The following is a 16,598-nucleotide window of genomic DNA, read 5'->3' as shown; positions in this document are numbered from 1 at the left end:
GCAAGTTGGTGAGCGTACTGGTTTTGCCTGGGAGGGAGTCACGTTTCCTCATCGTGGCTTGTGTGGGGCTGAGTTTTGCGTTTGTGCTGAAAATAGTGTTGAAAATTCAGGGTCGCTTAGGTTGTTGCTGAGCAGCATATACGCCACGTCAGGACCTTTTCTGCTCCTTAGGCTGCCCCGCCAGCAAGTAGGCTGGGGGCGTAAGAGAATTTGGGAGGGGACACAGCTGGGACAGCTGACCCCAACTGACCCAAGGGATATTCCATACCATATAACGTCATGCTCCACAATAAAACTGGGGGGCAGTGAGGTCGGTGAGAACTGTCGTTCCTCGGCGACTGGCTTTGGGGCATTGGATCTCTTAGCTAGCTGTAAGCAATTGTTTTCTCTTGCACAACTTTTCTTGGTTTCATTTTCCTTTCCTTTTGTTGTTGGCTTGTTTCCTGCCATTTTTCTTTAATTATTAAAGTGTCTTTATCTCGACCCATGACTTTTCTCACTTTTACCATTCCAATTCTCCCCCCCATCCATCTTGTGGAAGTGAGTGAGGGATCGTGGGGTGCTTACCTGCCGGCTGGGCTGAAACAACAACAGCAACAACAGTGCGCCAATGAGTAGGTCAAGGCCAGGGTGAGGTCTCGTGACAATAATCAGGGTTCAACAAAGTCCAGCGCTGAGCAGGTGCGTTGATGGCGATGAGGCAGGTGTCAGGTCAGGCTGGGGAGTCACCCGCATGTCAGGGTCCAAACGGAGAGCAGTGGGGTCCATGTCCAGACACAGGCACTGGTGTGTCACCACCGGAGATGTAACTCAGGTCGGGGCCAAGCACTGGAACGTAAGCTTGAAAGCTGTTCCCATGGGAAGGAGAGTTGGCTGTGGTTGAAGCCTCCCGGGAGCAACGATCTGGCAATGACCTCAGCAACGCCAACAACGGGAAGGGGGCATCCCTCAGCTGTGCTACCTCTGAGCTGGGTCTGTCCAACCATCCTGCGTCTCAGAGCAGAGCAACAGCGGGACCTCGGTCCCTTTAGCCCAATACCCATTTGGTGCCAGGTCTCGGCCCCTGCCTCACTCAGCACCAGGCTGATGAGCCATAGAAGTGCAGCTGGCATTGGCATGGCCACGAGGAGCCTCTGGCCCATCCCAGTCCCCAGCAACACTGCGTCATAAGGGGATGGATTCAGGGACAATGGCCTGCCAAGACCGGCAGTCTTTCTTGGCCTTTCTCCCTCTGCATAAAGCAAGAAATAGAGGGCGCCGGAGGCAGGCACTGCATTTTGGGTCTCCGGGCATCTCTCTGCCAGGCCAAAGGCACCACCATTCAGCTGTAGGTGGGATCCTTCTGGCAAAGGCAAGCTGCTACTCTGCAGTGCTCATGGACACACCAGGGGAGAGTCCCCCTGCCATGACCTGCACATGGCCTCACGATGAGGGCCACACAAGTACAGACTGACCCACGTGTGCTCATGCACGTCTGCATGGAACCACCAGAAAACCTGTACGCGCCTGTAAGGCCAGGAAAACACCAGCAACTGTAAACCCCAATGCGGCCCACTTTGGCAGAAGAGGACTCAAGTACCCCAGGGAAGGAGTGGGCCCCACACATGCTGACGGTGTTGCCCGCGAGCCTTCAGAGGCTGCACAGAGAGGGGATGAGGCAAATGAGCCCAGCAAAATTGTGGAGCACTGCTAGTGTTGCAATAGTGTCAAAGCCTGCCAGCAGAAGGCCACCCGTGTGCAACACCGAGCGACCATCCGAGGGAGACGGCGGGAGGAAGAGAAAAGGACGTGGCATGTCCGCTTCCATGGGAGTCCTCAGGCATCTCGATGACAAACACGAGAGCGGTGCCCATTTCCGGACAACTTTGCCACAAACAAGCCCACAGGAATGACCCAGCCGCACATCACCTGTCCGCACAGGGCGCCATCTGCGCTTGAGCTGAGTCTTCTGCCTGCGCTGACGTGTTGCTGCCCCGGAAATCCTCAGGCCTCTCATCCCGGCACTTACAGAAGCCTTCAAATAGGAAAGCACGTGCCTTAAGCCAGGAAATGAAAAGGCAGCAGTGCAGGAAACCAGGACGCAGCCCATCCCATTAGCTGGGGTGTTTTGCATTTGACATGAGCTTGTCAGAAAATTAGTACTTCCACAAAGGGTGCCTCTGGGCCTGAGGCAGTGCAGGGCTACTATAAAAGGCAGCCCGACTCTCTGCTCTCTCAGCCACTGCTCTCGCCTCCTTCTCCTTGGGCATCAGGTGAGTGTGAAGGCTCTTCTGCTCCCCCTTCAAGATCGGGTCTTTCCCCGATGTTTGTCTCAGCTGATACGGGCTGTCCTGGCCCAGGGCTGGGACCTGCTTCTCGTGGGAGAGGGAAAGGAAGAGAAGGTCTTCCGCAGGGAGAGGCTGGGACTTAGTTGAGCTGCCTCGTGGGCTTTGAGCTGGGCAGCGTATGCTGGTGGTGCCTTGGCTCGCCTGTGGTTGGGTGCAGTGCTGCTCCTCATGGGTCCCTGTGCTCTGCTTCCCCCTGCCCTCTTCTCCAGGAGCACCTCTGACCCAGAGACATGTCCTGCTACGACAAGTGCCAGCCCTGCTGCCCGCCCTGCCTGCCCTGCCAGCCCTGTGGCCCCACCCCGCTGGCCAACAGCTGCAATGAGCCCTGTGTCAGGCAGTGCCAGAACTCCACCGTTGTCATCCAGCCCTCCCCCGTGGTGGTGACCCTGCCTGGCCCCATCCTCAGCTCCTTCCCGCAGAACACCGTTGTGGGATCCTCCACCTCCGCTGCCGTTGGCAGCATCCTCAGCTGTGACGGAGTGCCCATCAACTCTGGCTGCTGCGACCTCTCCTGCATTACCAGCCGCTACTGTGGCAACAGATGTCAGCCCTGCTAAAGCTGCTGGCAACGTCCCCAGGCGAGGACCTCCCAACACCTCAGGCATGATGCTGGAAAGGAGATAGAGCTTTGAGGCATTATATTTAGAGCTTTGGGCCATTGTTGCCTTCTCCTACTCTCTTCTCTCTCTTCCTTACCTTTCCCGTCACCACCTCCCAACGCCAGCCTTGCAGCGACCTGTTGGTCTCCCTCCCTCCGCAGGGCAGGCAGTCGGACACCCTGCAGCAGCTCCACCGCATCTTAGTGGCTGCCCCCGGTGCTCCCTGTCAGCCCCCTCCTTTTCCTCTTTAGACTCATTAAAGCTGTGCTGCATCCAAGCCCGTGCCTCCGAGTCCTCCTTCCTTCTGCGGCAACTCCTCCAGTCTGCTCAAGGGAAAAGGTGGAGAAAGTGGGCAGTGGGACTCACTGCAGTGCTTTTTGGTTTGCCTCCTTTCCCTTGGAGCTGAGGAAGACATCCCTCGCGGCTCCACAGCCAGTGTCCATCAGCCCCTTCCCTTGCTGCTTCTCCGCCCAGAAATATTCCCCTTGGCCTCAGAGCACGCCCTACAGATGCCCATCCCAGCTTGTGTTGCTCATAGGAGGACCCCAGTGCTGCAGGAGGCCCTGGGAAGTCAGCAGCCCATCAAGCACTCCAGGCAGTTCCTCTTGCTCTGCATGGAGCTGTGCTGGGGGAGAAGGCTCAGAGAGAAGATGGCCACGAGGATGGAAGGAGGGGCCGGCAGGAGAAGTCACCTTGCCTACAGCCCACAGCCTCCTCCTCGTCACCTTCCCACCCATCTCCACAAGGAGGAGCCATGGCATGCATCTGAGGGCAAGGATAGCTAGGACAACTCCCCTCTTCTCCCATCACACCCATATGGTGGCCCATGCGGCCCCCGCGGTTCATTAGACAGATTTGCAGGCCTCAGGTGACTGGCACGTGCCCAACTCCCATCAGACGGATGTCTGTAGGACAGAAAGGTGGTTTCCATGGGCCTGCAAGAGGACACAAAAGAGCGACGGACAGTTCCTCCCACGGTACTGGAGAGAGTGCACCGATCAGAACAGCCCATGCTCTCTCTTTGCAGCTCGTGGCAAGTGCAATCCCATCCTGCGGTGCAGGGGAAGAACAGTTCCATGGCAGAAGCTCTCTCACCACCTTCTGCTTTTCTCTGAAGCCACTAGCCCCAGCCCCTCACGGGAAGAGGTTTTCAGACCTCTGCGTGCCTAGGGGAAAGACGGGTGGCAGGGGAGAACTGGGGGCCCTTTCCCGAGAGCTCAGCCTTGCACAGAAGGGCCTCCTGCCAGGATGCCAAGAGAGGAGAACCGTACTGTGTCCCTCCTCCTTGCTCCCACCTCTCCTGAAGACTACAACTCACGGGGAACAGCCTTTGGTGCCTTAACCTCAGAAATCGGGGACTACAAAGACAGCCAAAACCTTCTGCGCTGACCTATCGCTGAAACACTGAGAGTGGATGGGCTGGAAAAGTGAGGCAATGAGGGGTGGATGGCTGGGGAAAGAAAAGCTGTAAACCTGCCGCTAGTCCCCAGGCACACAAGCACAAAGGCCAGTTGACATCATTGCCCACCGTCCTCTGAGGGGAACAAGCGTGGGAGAAAGAGATTGCTCCTGATGGCACAGATAGAAAGCATGGAAATGACAAGCAGTGCTGGCACTTCTGATTACCACTGCTGCTGGAAAACCAGCAAGACCTTGGCTGGCTTCCAGACACCCACCCAGCTGCTTGCTCTCTCCCTCTCCCTCCTCAACAGGACAGGAGGAGAAAGGAAGCTGAGAAAGGTCCTGGGTCGAGATAAAGACAGAGGGATTACTTACCAATTCTCGTCACAGGCAAAACAGACTTGACCTGGGGAAGATTCACTTAACTTATCACCAATAAAAAGGAGAACACGGTGTGAAAGAGCCAAAACCTCCTAACATACCATCCCTCCATCCCTACCTCTCTTTCACAGACTCAACTTCCCTCCTCCATTCCCGGCTCTTCTGTCTCCTCCACCCCCAAGCAGGGCAGCGGGATGTGGAATGGGGGTTGTGGTCAGTCCACAACAGGTCCTTTCTGCTGCTCTTCCCTCCTCACACTTTGCTTCTGCTCCAGCGTGAGACCTTCCCATAGGTTGCAGCCTTTCAAGACCGGTCCAAGAGTGGATCCTGTCCATGGGCTGCAGTCCTTCGGATACGACTGCTCCAGCATGGGTGCTCCAGGTGCTGCCAGGAGCCAGCTTCAGCAGGATCTCTGCGCAGGCCACAGTTCCTGCGTGGCATCTCCACCTGATCTGGCCTGGGATCCTCCACGGGCTGCAGTGTGGACATCTGCTCCACCATCGTCTTCCCGTGGGCTGCCTGGGCACCTCTCCAGGCTCTTGTCTGGAGCACCTCCTCCACTTCCTTCTTCTCTGGCCTTGGTGCTTGCAGGATTGTTTCTCACATTTATTTTATTTTTTTTTTTCAGTTCATTCCTTGCTTCCTGTGCAGTGTTTGGCCCTTTCTCAAATATGTTTTCATGGAGGCACCACCAGCACTGCTCACGGGCTCGGCGTTGGTCAGCAGTGAGTCCGTTTTTGAGTCGACTGGAACTGACCCTCTCAGACGGGATTTTTCCCACAGAGACCACCCCTGCCACCTTCCTCCCCCTGCTACCAAAGCCTTGCCACCTATGCCCAATCAAGTGGGTCCAACGGAGTAGGAGGCACAGTCAGATGAATAAAAATTGCCACAGCAAAGATCCCGTCCAGGCTTCATTAAGGGACAGCTGTACCTTTGACTCATCTTAAGAGAAATGGTACTATTAGTCACGCTTAAAGATTTGGAATGAACGCTGCAAAAATGCAGCCATCTGATGTCCTTGGTAGATCCCTAGATCCCTTGGCAAGTTGACCAGATAGAGCCAAGAATGGGGACTTCCTTAATGTTATTATCATCAGATCTTAAGTGCTATATTTCCCATTCCCCTGGGCCTCTTTGACCCGCCAGGGCACTTTCCCAAAGGATTCTGCCTGGCAGGTCCCCGAGGGAGCACAAAGCTGCTCTCAGGGAGTGCAGGGTTGCAATGTTGCCTTCTGTTTTGCACAGCCCCTGCACATGCCAGACGCGAGAGCTCTCCCAGCTTTGCTCCAAAACCCCAATAAGATCATAGCTCTGCAAGTGCGCACAGAGTTTTAAGTTGTCCGGCTTGTGTCCTGGCTCAGGCTCTTTGTCTTACACGTGCCTGGGGTCAAGCTGGAAAGGCAAGTTGGTGAGCGTACTGGTTTTGCCTGGGAGGGAGTCACGTTTCCTCATCGTGGCTTGTGTGGGGCTGAGTTTTGCGTTTGTGCTGAAAATAGTGTTGAAAATTCAGGGTCGCTTAGGTTGTTGCTGAGCAGCATATACGCCACGTCAGGACCTTTTCTGCTCCTTAGGCTGCCCCGCCAGCAAGTAGGCTGGGGGCGTAAGAGAATTTGGGAGGGGACACAGCTGGGACAGCTGACCCCAACTGACCCAAGGGATATTCCATACCATATAACGTCATGCTCCACAATAAAACTGGGGGGCAGTGAGGTCGGTGAGAACTGTCGTTCCTCGGCGACTGGCTTTGGGGCATTGGATCTCTTAGCTAGCTGTAAGCAATTGTTTTCTCTTGCACAACTTTTCTTGGTTTCATTTTCCTTTCCTTTTGTTGTTGGCTTGTTTCCTGCCATTTTTCTTTAATTATTAAAGTGTCTTTATCTCGACCCATGACTTTTCTCACTTTTACCATTCCAATTCTCCCCCCCATCCATCTTGTGGAAGTGAGTGAGGGATCGTGGGGTGCTTACCTGCCGGCTGGGCTGAAACAACAACAGCAACAACAGTGCGCCAATGAGTAGGTCAAGGCCAGGGTGAGGTCTCGTGACAATAATCAGGGTTCAACAAAGTCCAGCGCTGAGCAGGTGCGTTGATGGCGATGAGGCAGGTGTCAGGTCAGGCTGGGGAGTCACCCGCATGTCAGGGTCCAAACGGAGAGCAGTGGGGTCCATGTCCAGACACAGGCACTGGTGTGTCACCACCGGAGATGTAACTCAGGTCGGGGCCAAGCACTGGAACGTAAGCTTGAAAGCTGTTCCCATGGGAAGGAGAGTTGGCTGTGGTTGAAGCCTCCCGGGAGCAACGATCTGGCAATGACCTCAGCAACGCCAACAACGGGAAGGGGGCATCCCTCAGCTGTGCTACCTCTGAGCTGGGTCTGTCCAACCATCCTGCGTCTCAGAGCAGAGCAACAGCGGGACCTCGGTCCCTTTAGCCCAATACCCATTTGGTGCCAGGTCTCGGCCCCTGCCTCACTCAGCACCAGGCTGATGAGCCATAGAAGTGCAGCTGGCATTGGCATGGCCACGAGGAGCCTCTGGCCCATCCCAGTCCCCAGCAACACTGCGTCATAAGGGGATGGATTCAGGGACAATGGCCTGCCAAGACCGGCAGTCTTTCTTGGCCTTTCTCCCTCTGCATAAAGCAAGAAATAGAGGGCGCCGGAGGCAGGCACTGCATTTTGGGTCTCCGGGCATCTCTCTGCCAGGCCAAAGGCACCACCATTCAGCTGTAGGTGGGATCCTTCTGGCAAAGGCAAGCTGCTACTCTGCAGTGCTCATGGACACACCAGGGGAGAGTCCCCCTGCCATGACCTGCACATGGCCTCACGATGAGGGCCACACAAGTACAGACTGACCCACGTGTGCTCATGCACGTCTGCATGGAACCACCAGAAAACCTGTACGCGCCTGTAAGGCCAGGAAAACACCAGCAACTGTAAACCCCAATGCGGCCCACTTTGGCAGAAGAGGACTCAAGTACCCCAGGGAAGGAGTGGGCCCCACACGTGCTGACGGTGTTGCCCGCGAGCCTTCAGAGGCTGCACAGAGAGGGGATGAGGCAAATGAGCCCAGCAAAATTGTGGAGCACTGCTAGTGTTGCAATAGTGTCAAAGCCTGCCAGCAGAAGGCCACCCGTGTGCAACACCGAGCGACCATCCGAGGGAGACGGCGGGAGGAAGAGAAAAGGACGTGGCATGTCCGCTTCCATGGGAGTCCTCAGGCATCTCGATGACAAACACGAGAGCGGTGCCCATTTCCGGACAACTTTGCCACAAACAAGCCCACAGGAATGACCCAGCCGCACATCACCTGTCCGCACAGGGCGCCATCTGCGCTTGAGCTGAGTCTTCTGCCTGCGCTGACGTGTTGCTGCCCCGGAAATCCTCAGGCCTCTCATCCCGGCACTTACAGAAGCCTTCAAATAGGAAAGCACGTGCCTTAAGCCAGGAAATGAAAAGGCAGCAGTGCAGGAAACCAGGACGCAGCCCATCCCATTAGCTGGGGTGTTTTGCATTTGACATGAGCTTGTCAGAAAATTAGTACTTCCACAAAGGGTGCCTCTGGGCCTGAGGCAGTGCAGGGCTACTATAAAAGGCAGCCCGACTCTCTGCTCTCTCAGCCACTGCTCTCGCCTCCTTCTCCTTGGGCATCAGGTGAGTGTGAAGGCTCTTCTGCTCCCCCTTCAAGATCGGGTCTTTCCCCGATGTTTGTCTCAGCTGATACGGGCTGTCCTGGCCCAGGGCTGGGACCTGCTTCTCGTGGGAGAGGGAAAGGAAGAGAAGGTCTTCCGCAGGGAGAGGCTGGGACTTAGTTGAGCTGCCTCGTGGGCTTTGAGCTGGGCAGCGTATGCTGGTGGTGCCTTGGCTCGCCTGTGGTTGGGTGCAGTGCTGCTCCTCATGGGTCCCTGTGCTCTGCTTCCCCCTGCCCTCTTCTCCAGGAGCACCTCTGACCCAGAGACATGTCCTGCTACGACAAGTGCCAGCCCTGCTGCCCGCCCTGCCTGCCCTGCCAGCCCTGTGGCCCCACCCCGCTGGCCAACAGCTGCAATGAGCCCTGTGTCAGGCAGTGCCAGAACTCCACCGTTGTCATCCAGCCCTCCCCCGTGGTGGTGACCCTGCCTGGCCCCATCCTCAGCTCCTTCCCGCAGAACACCGTTGTGGGATCCTCCACCTCCGCTGCCGTTGGCAGCATCCTCAGCTGTGACGGAGTGCCCATCAACTCTGGCTGCTGCGACCTCTCCTGCATTACCAGCCGCTACTGTGGCAACAGATGTCAGCCCTGCTAAAGCTGCTGGCAACGTCCCCAGGCGAGGACCTCCCAACACCTCAGGCATGATGCTGGAAAGGAGATAGAGCTTTGAGGCATTATATTTAGAGCTTTGGGCCATTGTTGCCTTCTCCTACTCTCTTCTCTCTCTTCCTTACCTTTCCCGTCACCACCTCCCAACGCCAGCCTTGCAGCGACCTGTTGGTCTCCCTCCCTCCGCAGGGCAGGCAGTCGGACACCCTGCAGCAGCTCCACCGCATCTTAGTGGCTGCCCCCGGTGCTCCCTGTCAGCCCCCTCCTTTTCCTCTTTAGACTCATTAAAGCTGTGCTGCATCCAAGCCCGTGCCTCCGAGTCCTCCTTCCTTCTGCGGCAACTCCTCCAGTCTGCTCAAGGAAAAAGGTGGAGAAAGTGGGCAGTGGGACTCACTGCAGTGCTTTTTGGTTTGCCTCCTTTCCCTTGGAGCTGAGGAAGACATCCCTCGCGGCTCCACAGCCAGTGTCCATCAGCCCCTTCCCTTGCTGCTTCTCCGCCCAGAAATATTCCCCTTGGCCTCAGAGCACGCCCTACAGATGCCCATCCCAGCTTGTGTTGCTCATAGGAGGACCCCAGTGCTGCAGGAGGCCCTGGGAAGTCAGCAGCCCATCAAGCACTCCAGGCAGTTCCTCTTGCTCTGCATGGAGCTGTGCTGGGGGAGAAGGCTCAGAGAGAAGATGGCCACGAGGATGGAAGGAGGGGCCGGCAGGAGAAGTCACCTTGCCTACAGCCCACAGCCTCCTCCTCGTCACCTTCCCACCCATCTCCACAAGGAGGGGCCACGGCATGCATCTGAGGGCAAGGATAGCTAGGACAACTCCCCTCTTCTCCCATCACACCCATATGGTGGCCCATGCGGCCCCCGCGGTTCATTAGACAGATTTGCAGGCCTCAGGTGACTGGCACGTGCCCAACTCCCATCAGACGGATGTCTGTAGGGCAGAAAGGTGGTTTCCATGGGCCTGCAAGAGGACACAAAAGAGCGACGGACAGTTCCTCCCACGGTACTGGAGAGAGTGCACCGATCAGAACAGCCCATGCTCTCTCTTTGCAGCTCGTGGCAAGTGCAATCCCATCCTGCGGTGCAGGGGAAGAACAGTTCCATGGCAGAAGCTCTCTCACCACCTTCTGCTTTTCTCTGAAGCCACTAGCCCCAGCCCCTCACGGGAAGAGGTTTTCAGACCTCTGCGTGCCTAGGGGAAAGACGGGTGGCAGGGGAGAACTGGGGGCCCTTTCCCGAGAGCTCAGCCTTGCACAGAAGGGCCTCCTGCCAGGATGCCAAGAGAGGAGAACCGTACTGTGTCCCTCCTCCTTGCTCCCACCTCTCCTGAAGACTACAACTCACGGGGAACAGCCTTTGGTGCCTTAACCTCAGAAATCGGGGACTACAAAGACAGCCAAAACCTTCTGCGCTGACCTATCGCTGAAACACTGAGAGTGGATGGGCTGGAAAAGTGAGGCAATGAGGGGTGGATGGCTGGGGAAAGAAAAGCTGTAAACCTGCCGCTAGTCCCCAGGCACACAAGCACAAAGGCCAGTTGACATCATTGCCCACCGTCCTCTGAGGGGAACAAGCGTGGGAGAAAGAGATTGCTCCTGATGGCACAGATAGAAAGCATGGAAATGACAAGCAGTGCTGGCACTTCTGATTACCACTGCTGCTGGAAAACCAGCAAGACCTTGGCTGGCTTCCAGACACCCACCCAGCTGCTTGCTCTCTCCCTCTCCCTCCTCAACAGGACAGGAGGAGAAAGGAAGCTGAGAAAGGTCCTGGGTCGAGATAAAGACAGAGGGATTACTTACCAATTCTCGTCACAGGCAAAACAGACTTGACCTGGGGAAGATTCACTTAACTTATCACCAATAAAAAGGAGAACACGGTGTGAAAGAGCCAAAACCTCCTAACATACCATCCCTCCATCCCTACCTCTCTTTCACAGACTCAACTTCCCTCCTCCATTCCCGGCTCTTCTGTCTCCTCCACCCCCAAGCAGGGCAGCGGGATGTGGAATGGGGGTTGTGGTCAGTCCACAACAGGTCCTTTCTGCTGCTCTTCCCTCCTCACACTTTGCTTCTGCTCCAGCGTGAGACCTTCCCATAGGTTGCAGCCTTTCAAGACCGGTCCAAGAGTGGATCCTGTCCATGGGCTGCAGTCCTTCGGATACGACTGCTCCAGCATGGGTGCTCCAGGTGCTGCCAGGAGCCAGCTTCAGCAGGATCTCTGCGCAGGCCACAGTTCCTGCGTGGCATCTCCACCTGATCTGGCCTGGGATCCTCCACGGGCTGCAGTGTGGACATCTGCTCCACCATCGTCTTCCCGTGGGCTGCCTGGGCACCTCTCCAGGCTCTTGTCTGGAGCACCTCCTCCACTTCCTTCTTCTCTGGCCTTGGTGCTTGCAGGATTGTTTCTCACATTTATTTTATTTTTTTTTTTCAGTTCATTCCTTGCTTCCTGTGCAGTGTTTGGCCCTTTCTCAAATATGTTTTCATGGAGGCACCACCAGCACTGCTCACGGGCTCGGCGTTGGTCAGCAGTGAGTCCGTTTTTGAGTCGACTGGAACTGACCCTCTCAGACGGGATTTTTCCCACAGAGACCACCCCTGCCACCTTCCTCCCCCTGCTACCAAAGCCTTGCCACCTATGCCCAATCAAGTGGGTCCAACGGAGTAGGAGGCACAGTCAGATGAATAAAAATTGCCACAGCAAAGATCCCGTCCAGGCTTCATTAAGGGACAGCTGTACCTTTGACTCATCTTAAGAGAAATGGTACTATTAGTCACGCTTAAAGATTTGGAATGAACGCTGCAAAAATGCAGCCATCTGATGTCCTTGGTAGATCCCTAGATCCCTTGGCAAGTTGACCAGATAGAGCCAAGAATGGGGACTTCCTTAATGTTATTATCATCAGATCTTAAGTGCTATATTTCCCATTCCCCTGGGCCTCTTTGACCCGCCAGGGCACTTTCCCAAAGGATTCTGCCTGGCAGGTCCCCGAGGGAGCACAAAGCTGCTCTCAGGGAGTGCAGGGTTGCAATGTTGCCTTCTGTTTTGCACAGCCCCTGCACATGCCAGACGCGAGAGCTCTCCCAGCTTTGCTCCAAAACCCCAATAAGATCATAGCTCTGCAAGTGCGCACAGAGTTTTAAGTTGTCCGGCTTGTGTCCTGGCTCAGGCTCTTTGTCTTACACGTGCCTGGGGTCAAGCTGGAAAGGCAAGTTGGTGAGCGTACTGGTTTTGCCTGGGAGGGAGTCACGTTTCCTCATCGTGGCTTGTGTGGGGCTGAGTTTTGCGTTTGTGCTGAAAATAGTGTTGAAAATTCAGGGTCGCTTAGGTTGTTGCTGAGCAGCATATACGCCACGTCAGGACCTTTTCTGCTCCTTAGGCTGCCCCGCCAGCAAGTAGGCTGGGGGCGTAAGAGAATTTGGGAGGGGACACAGCTGGGACAGCTGACCCCAACTGACCCAAGGGATATTCCATACCATATAACGTCATGCTCCACAATAAAACTGGGGGGCAGTGAGGTCGGTGAGAACTGTCGTTCCTCGGCGACTGGCTTTGGGGCATTGGATCTCTTAGCTAGCTGTAAGCAATTGTTTTCTCTTGCACAACTTTTCTTGGTTTCATTTTCCTTTCCTTTTGTTGTTGGCTTGTTTCCTGCCATTTTTCTTTAATTATTAAAGTGTCTTTATCTCGACCCATGACTTTTCTCACTTTTACCATTCCAATTCTCCCCCCCATCCATCTTGTGGAAGTGAGTGAGGGATCGTGGGGTGCTTACCTGCCGGCTGGGCTGAAACAACAACAGCAACAACAGTGCGCCAATGAGTAGGTCAAGGCCAGGGTGAGGTCTCGTGACAATAATCAGGGTTCAACAAAGTCCAGCGCTGAGCAGGTGCGTTGATGGCGATGAGGCAGGTGTCAGGTCAGGCTGGGGAGTCACCCGCATGTCAGGGTCCAAACGGAGAGCAGTGGGGTCCATGTCCAGACACAGGCACTGGTGTGTCACCACCGGAGATGTAACTCAGGTCGGGGCCAAGCACTGGAACGTAAGCTTGAAAGCTGTTCCCATGGGAAGGAGAGTTGGCTGTGGTTGAAGCCTCCCGGGAGCAACGATCTGGCAATGACCTCAGCAACGCCAACAACGGGAAGGGGGCATCCCTCAGCTGTGCTACCTCTGAGCTGGGTCTGTCCAACCATCCTGCGTCTCAGAGCAGAGCAACAGCGGGACCTCGGTCCCTTTAGCCCAATACCCATTTGGTGCCAGGTCTCGGCCCCTGCCTCACTCAGCACCAGGCTGATGAGCCATAGAAGTGCAGCTGGCATTGGCATGGCCACGAGGAGCCTCTGGCCCATCCCAGTCCCCAGCAACACTGCGTCATAAGGGGATGGATTCAGGGACAATGGCCTGCCAAGACCGGCAGTCTTTCTTGGCCTTTCTCCCTCTGCATAAAGCAAGAAATAGAGGGCGCCGGAGGCAGGCACTGCATTTTGGGTCTCCGGGCATCTCTCTGCCAGGCCAAAGGCACCACCATTCAGCTGTAGGTGGGATCCTTCTGGCAAAGGCAAGCTGCTACTCTGCAGTGCTCATGGACACACCAGGGGAGAGTCCCCCTGCCATGACCTGCACATGGCCTCACGATGAGGGCCACACAAGTACAGACTGACCCACGTGTGCTCATGCACGTCTGCATGGAACCACCAGAAAACCTGTACGCGCCTGTAAGGCCAGGAAAACACCAGCAACTGTAAACCCCAATGCGGCCCACTTTGGCAGAAGAGGACTCAAGTACCCCAGGGAAGGAGTGGGCCCCACACGTGCTGACGGTGTTGCCCGCGAGCCTTCAGAGGCTGCACAGAGAGGGGATGAGGCAAATGAGCCCAGCAAAATTGTGGAGCACTGCTAGTGTTGCAATAGTGTCAAAGCCTGCCAGCAGAAGGCCACCCGTGTGCAACACCGAGCGACCATCCGAGGGAGACGGCGGGAGGAAGAGAAAAGGACGTGGCATGTCCGCTTCCATGGGAGTCCTCAGGCATCTCGATGACAAACACGAGAGCGGTGCCCATTTCCGGACAACTTTGCCACAAACAAGCCCACAGGAATGACCCAGCCGCACATCACCTGTCCGCACAGGGCGCCATCTGCGCTTGAGCTGAGTCTTCTGCCTGCGCTGACGTGTTGCTGCCCCGGAAATCCTCAGGCCTCTCATCCCGGCACTTACAGAAGCCTTCAAATAGGAAAGCACGTGCCTTAAGCCAGGAAATGAAAAGGCAGCAGTGCAGGAAACCAGGACGCAGCCCATCCCATTAGCTGGGGTGTTTTGCATTTGACATGAGCTTGTCAGAAAATTAGTACTTCCACAAAGGGTGCCTCTGGGCCTGAGGCAGTGCAGGGCTACTATAAAAGGCAGCCCGACTCTCTGCTCTCTCAGCCACTGCTCTCGCCTCCTTCTCCTTGGGCATCAGGTGAGTGTGAAGGCTCTTCTGCTCCCCCTTCAAGATCGGGTCTTTCCCCGATGTTTGTCTCAGCTGATACGGGCTGTCCTGGCCCAGGGCTGGGACCTGCTTCTCGTGGGAGAGGGAAAGGAAGAGAAGGTCTTCCGCAGGGAGAGGCTGGGACTTAGTTGAGCTGCCTCGTGGGCTTTGAGCTGGGCAGCGTATGCTGGTGGTGCCTTGGCTCGCCTGTGGTTGGGTGCAGTGCTGCTCCTCATGGGTCCCTGTGCTCTGCTTCCCCCTGCCCTCTTCTCCAGGAGCACCTCTGACCCAGAGACATGTCCTGCTACGACAAGTGCCAGCCCTGCTGCCCGCCCTGCCTGCCCTGCCAGCCCTGTGGCCCCACCCCGCTGGCCAACAGCTGCAATGAGCCCTGTGTCAGGCAGTGCCAGAACTCCACCGTTGTCATCCAGCCCTCCCCCGTGGTGGTGACCCTGCCTGGCCCCATCCTCAGCTCCTTCCCGCAGAACACCGTTGTGGGATCCTCCACCTCCGCTGCCGTTGGCAGCATCCTCAGCTGTGACGGAGTGCCCATCAACTCTGGCTGCTGCGACCTCTCCTGCATTACCAGCCGCTACTGTGGCAACAGATGTCAGCCCTGCTAAAGCTGCTGGCAACGTCCCCAGGCGAGGACCTCCCAACACCTCAGGCATGATGCTGGAAAGGAGATAGAGCTTTGAGGCATTATATTTAGAGCTTTGGGCCATTGTTGCCTTCTCCTACTCTCTTCTCTCTCTTCCTTACCTTTCCCGTCACCACCTCCCAACGCCAGCCTTGCAGCGACCTGTTGGTCTCCCTCCCTCCGCAGGGCAGGCAGTCGGACACCCTGCAGCAGCTCCACCGCATCTTAGTGGCTGCCCCCGGTGCTCCCTGTCAGCCCCCTCCTTTTCCTCTTTAGACTCATTAAAGCTGTGCTGCATCCAAGCCCGTGCCTCCGAGTCCTCCTTCCTTCTGCGGCAACTCCTCCAGTCTGCTCAAGGAAAAAGGTGGAGAAAGTGGGCAGTGGGACTCACTGCAGTGCTTTTTGGTTTGCCTCCTTTCCCTTGGAGCTGAGGAAGACATCCCTCGCGGCTCCACAGCCAGTGTCCATCAGCCCCTTCCCTTGCTGCTTCTCCGCCCAGAAATATTCCCCTTGGCCTCAGAGCACGCCCTACAGATGCCCATCCCAGCTTGTGTTGCTCATAGGAGGACCCCAGTGCTGCAGGAGGCCCTGGGAAGTCAGCAGCCCATCAAGCACTCCAGGCAGTTCCTCTTGCTCTGCATGGAGCTGTGCTGGGGGAGAAGGCTCAGAGAGAAGATGGCCACGAGGATGGAAGGAGGGGCCGGCAGGAGAAGTCACCTTGCCTACAGCCCACAGCCTCCTCCTCGTCACCTTCCCACCCATCTCCACAAGGAGGGGCCACGGCATGCATCTGAGGGCAAGGATAGCTAGGACAACTCCCCTCTTCTCCCATCACACCCATATGGTGGCCCATGCGGCCCCCGCGGTTCATTAGACAGATTTGCAGGCCTCAGGTGACTGGCACGTGCCCAACTCCCATCAGACGGATGTCTGTAGGGCAGAAAGGTGGTTTCCATGGGCCTGCAAGAGGACACAAAAGAGCGACGGACAGTTCCTCCCACGGTACTGGAGAGAGTGCACCGATCAGAACAGCCCATGCTCTCTCTTTGCAGCTCGTGGCAAGTGCAATCCCATCCTGCGGTGCAGGGGAAGAACAGTTCCATGGCAGAAGCTCTCTCACCACCTTCTGCTTTTCTCTGAAGCCACTAGCCCCAGCCCCTCACGGGAAGAGGTTTTCAGACCTCTGCGTGCCTAGGGAAAGATGGGTGGCAGGGGGAGAACTGGGGGCCCTTTCCCGAGAGCTCAGCCTTGCACAGAAGGGCCTCCTGCCAGGATGCCAAGAGAGGAGAACCGTACTGTGTCCCTCCTCCTTGCTCCCACCTCTCCTGAAGACTACAACTCACGGGGAACAGCCTTTGGTGCCTTAACCTCAGAAATCGGGGACTACAAAGACAGCCAAAACCTTCTGCGCTGACCTATCGCTGAAACACTGAGAGTGGATGGGCTGGAAAAGTGAGGCAATGAGGGGTGGATGG

This window comes from Rissa tridactyla, chromosome 19 (genome assembly GCF_028500815.1).
Source record: "Rissa tridactyla isolate bRisTri1 chromosome 19, bRisTri1.patW.cur.20221130, whole genome shotgun sequence".
Lineage (NCBI taxonomy): Eukaryota > Metazoa > Chordata > Aves > Charadriiformes > Laridae > Rissa > Rissa tridactyla.
This window is presented reverse-complemented; position numbering follows the sequence as displayed.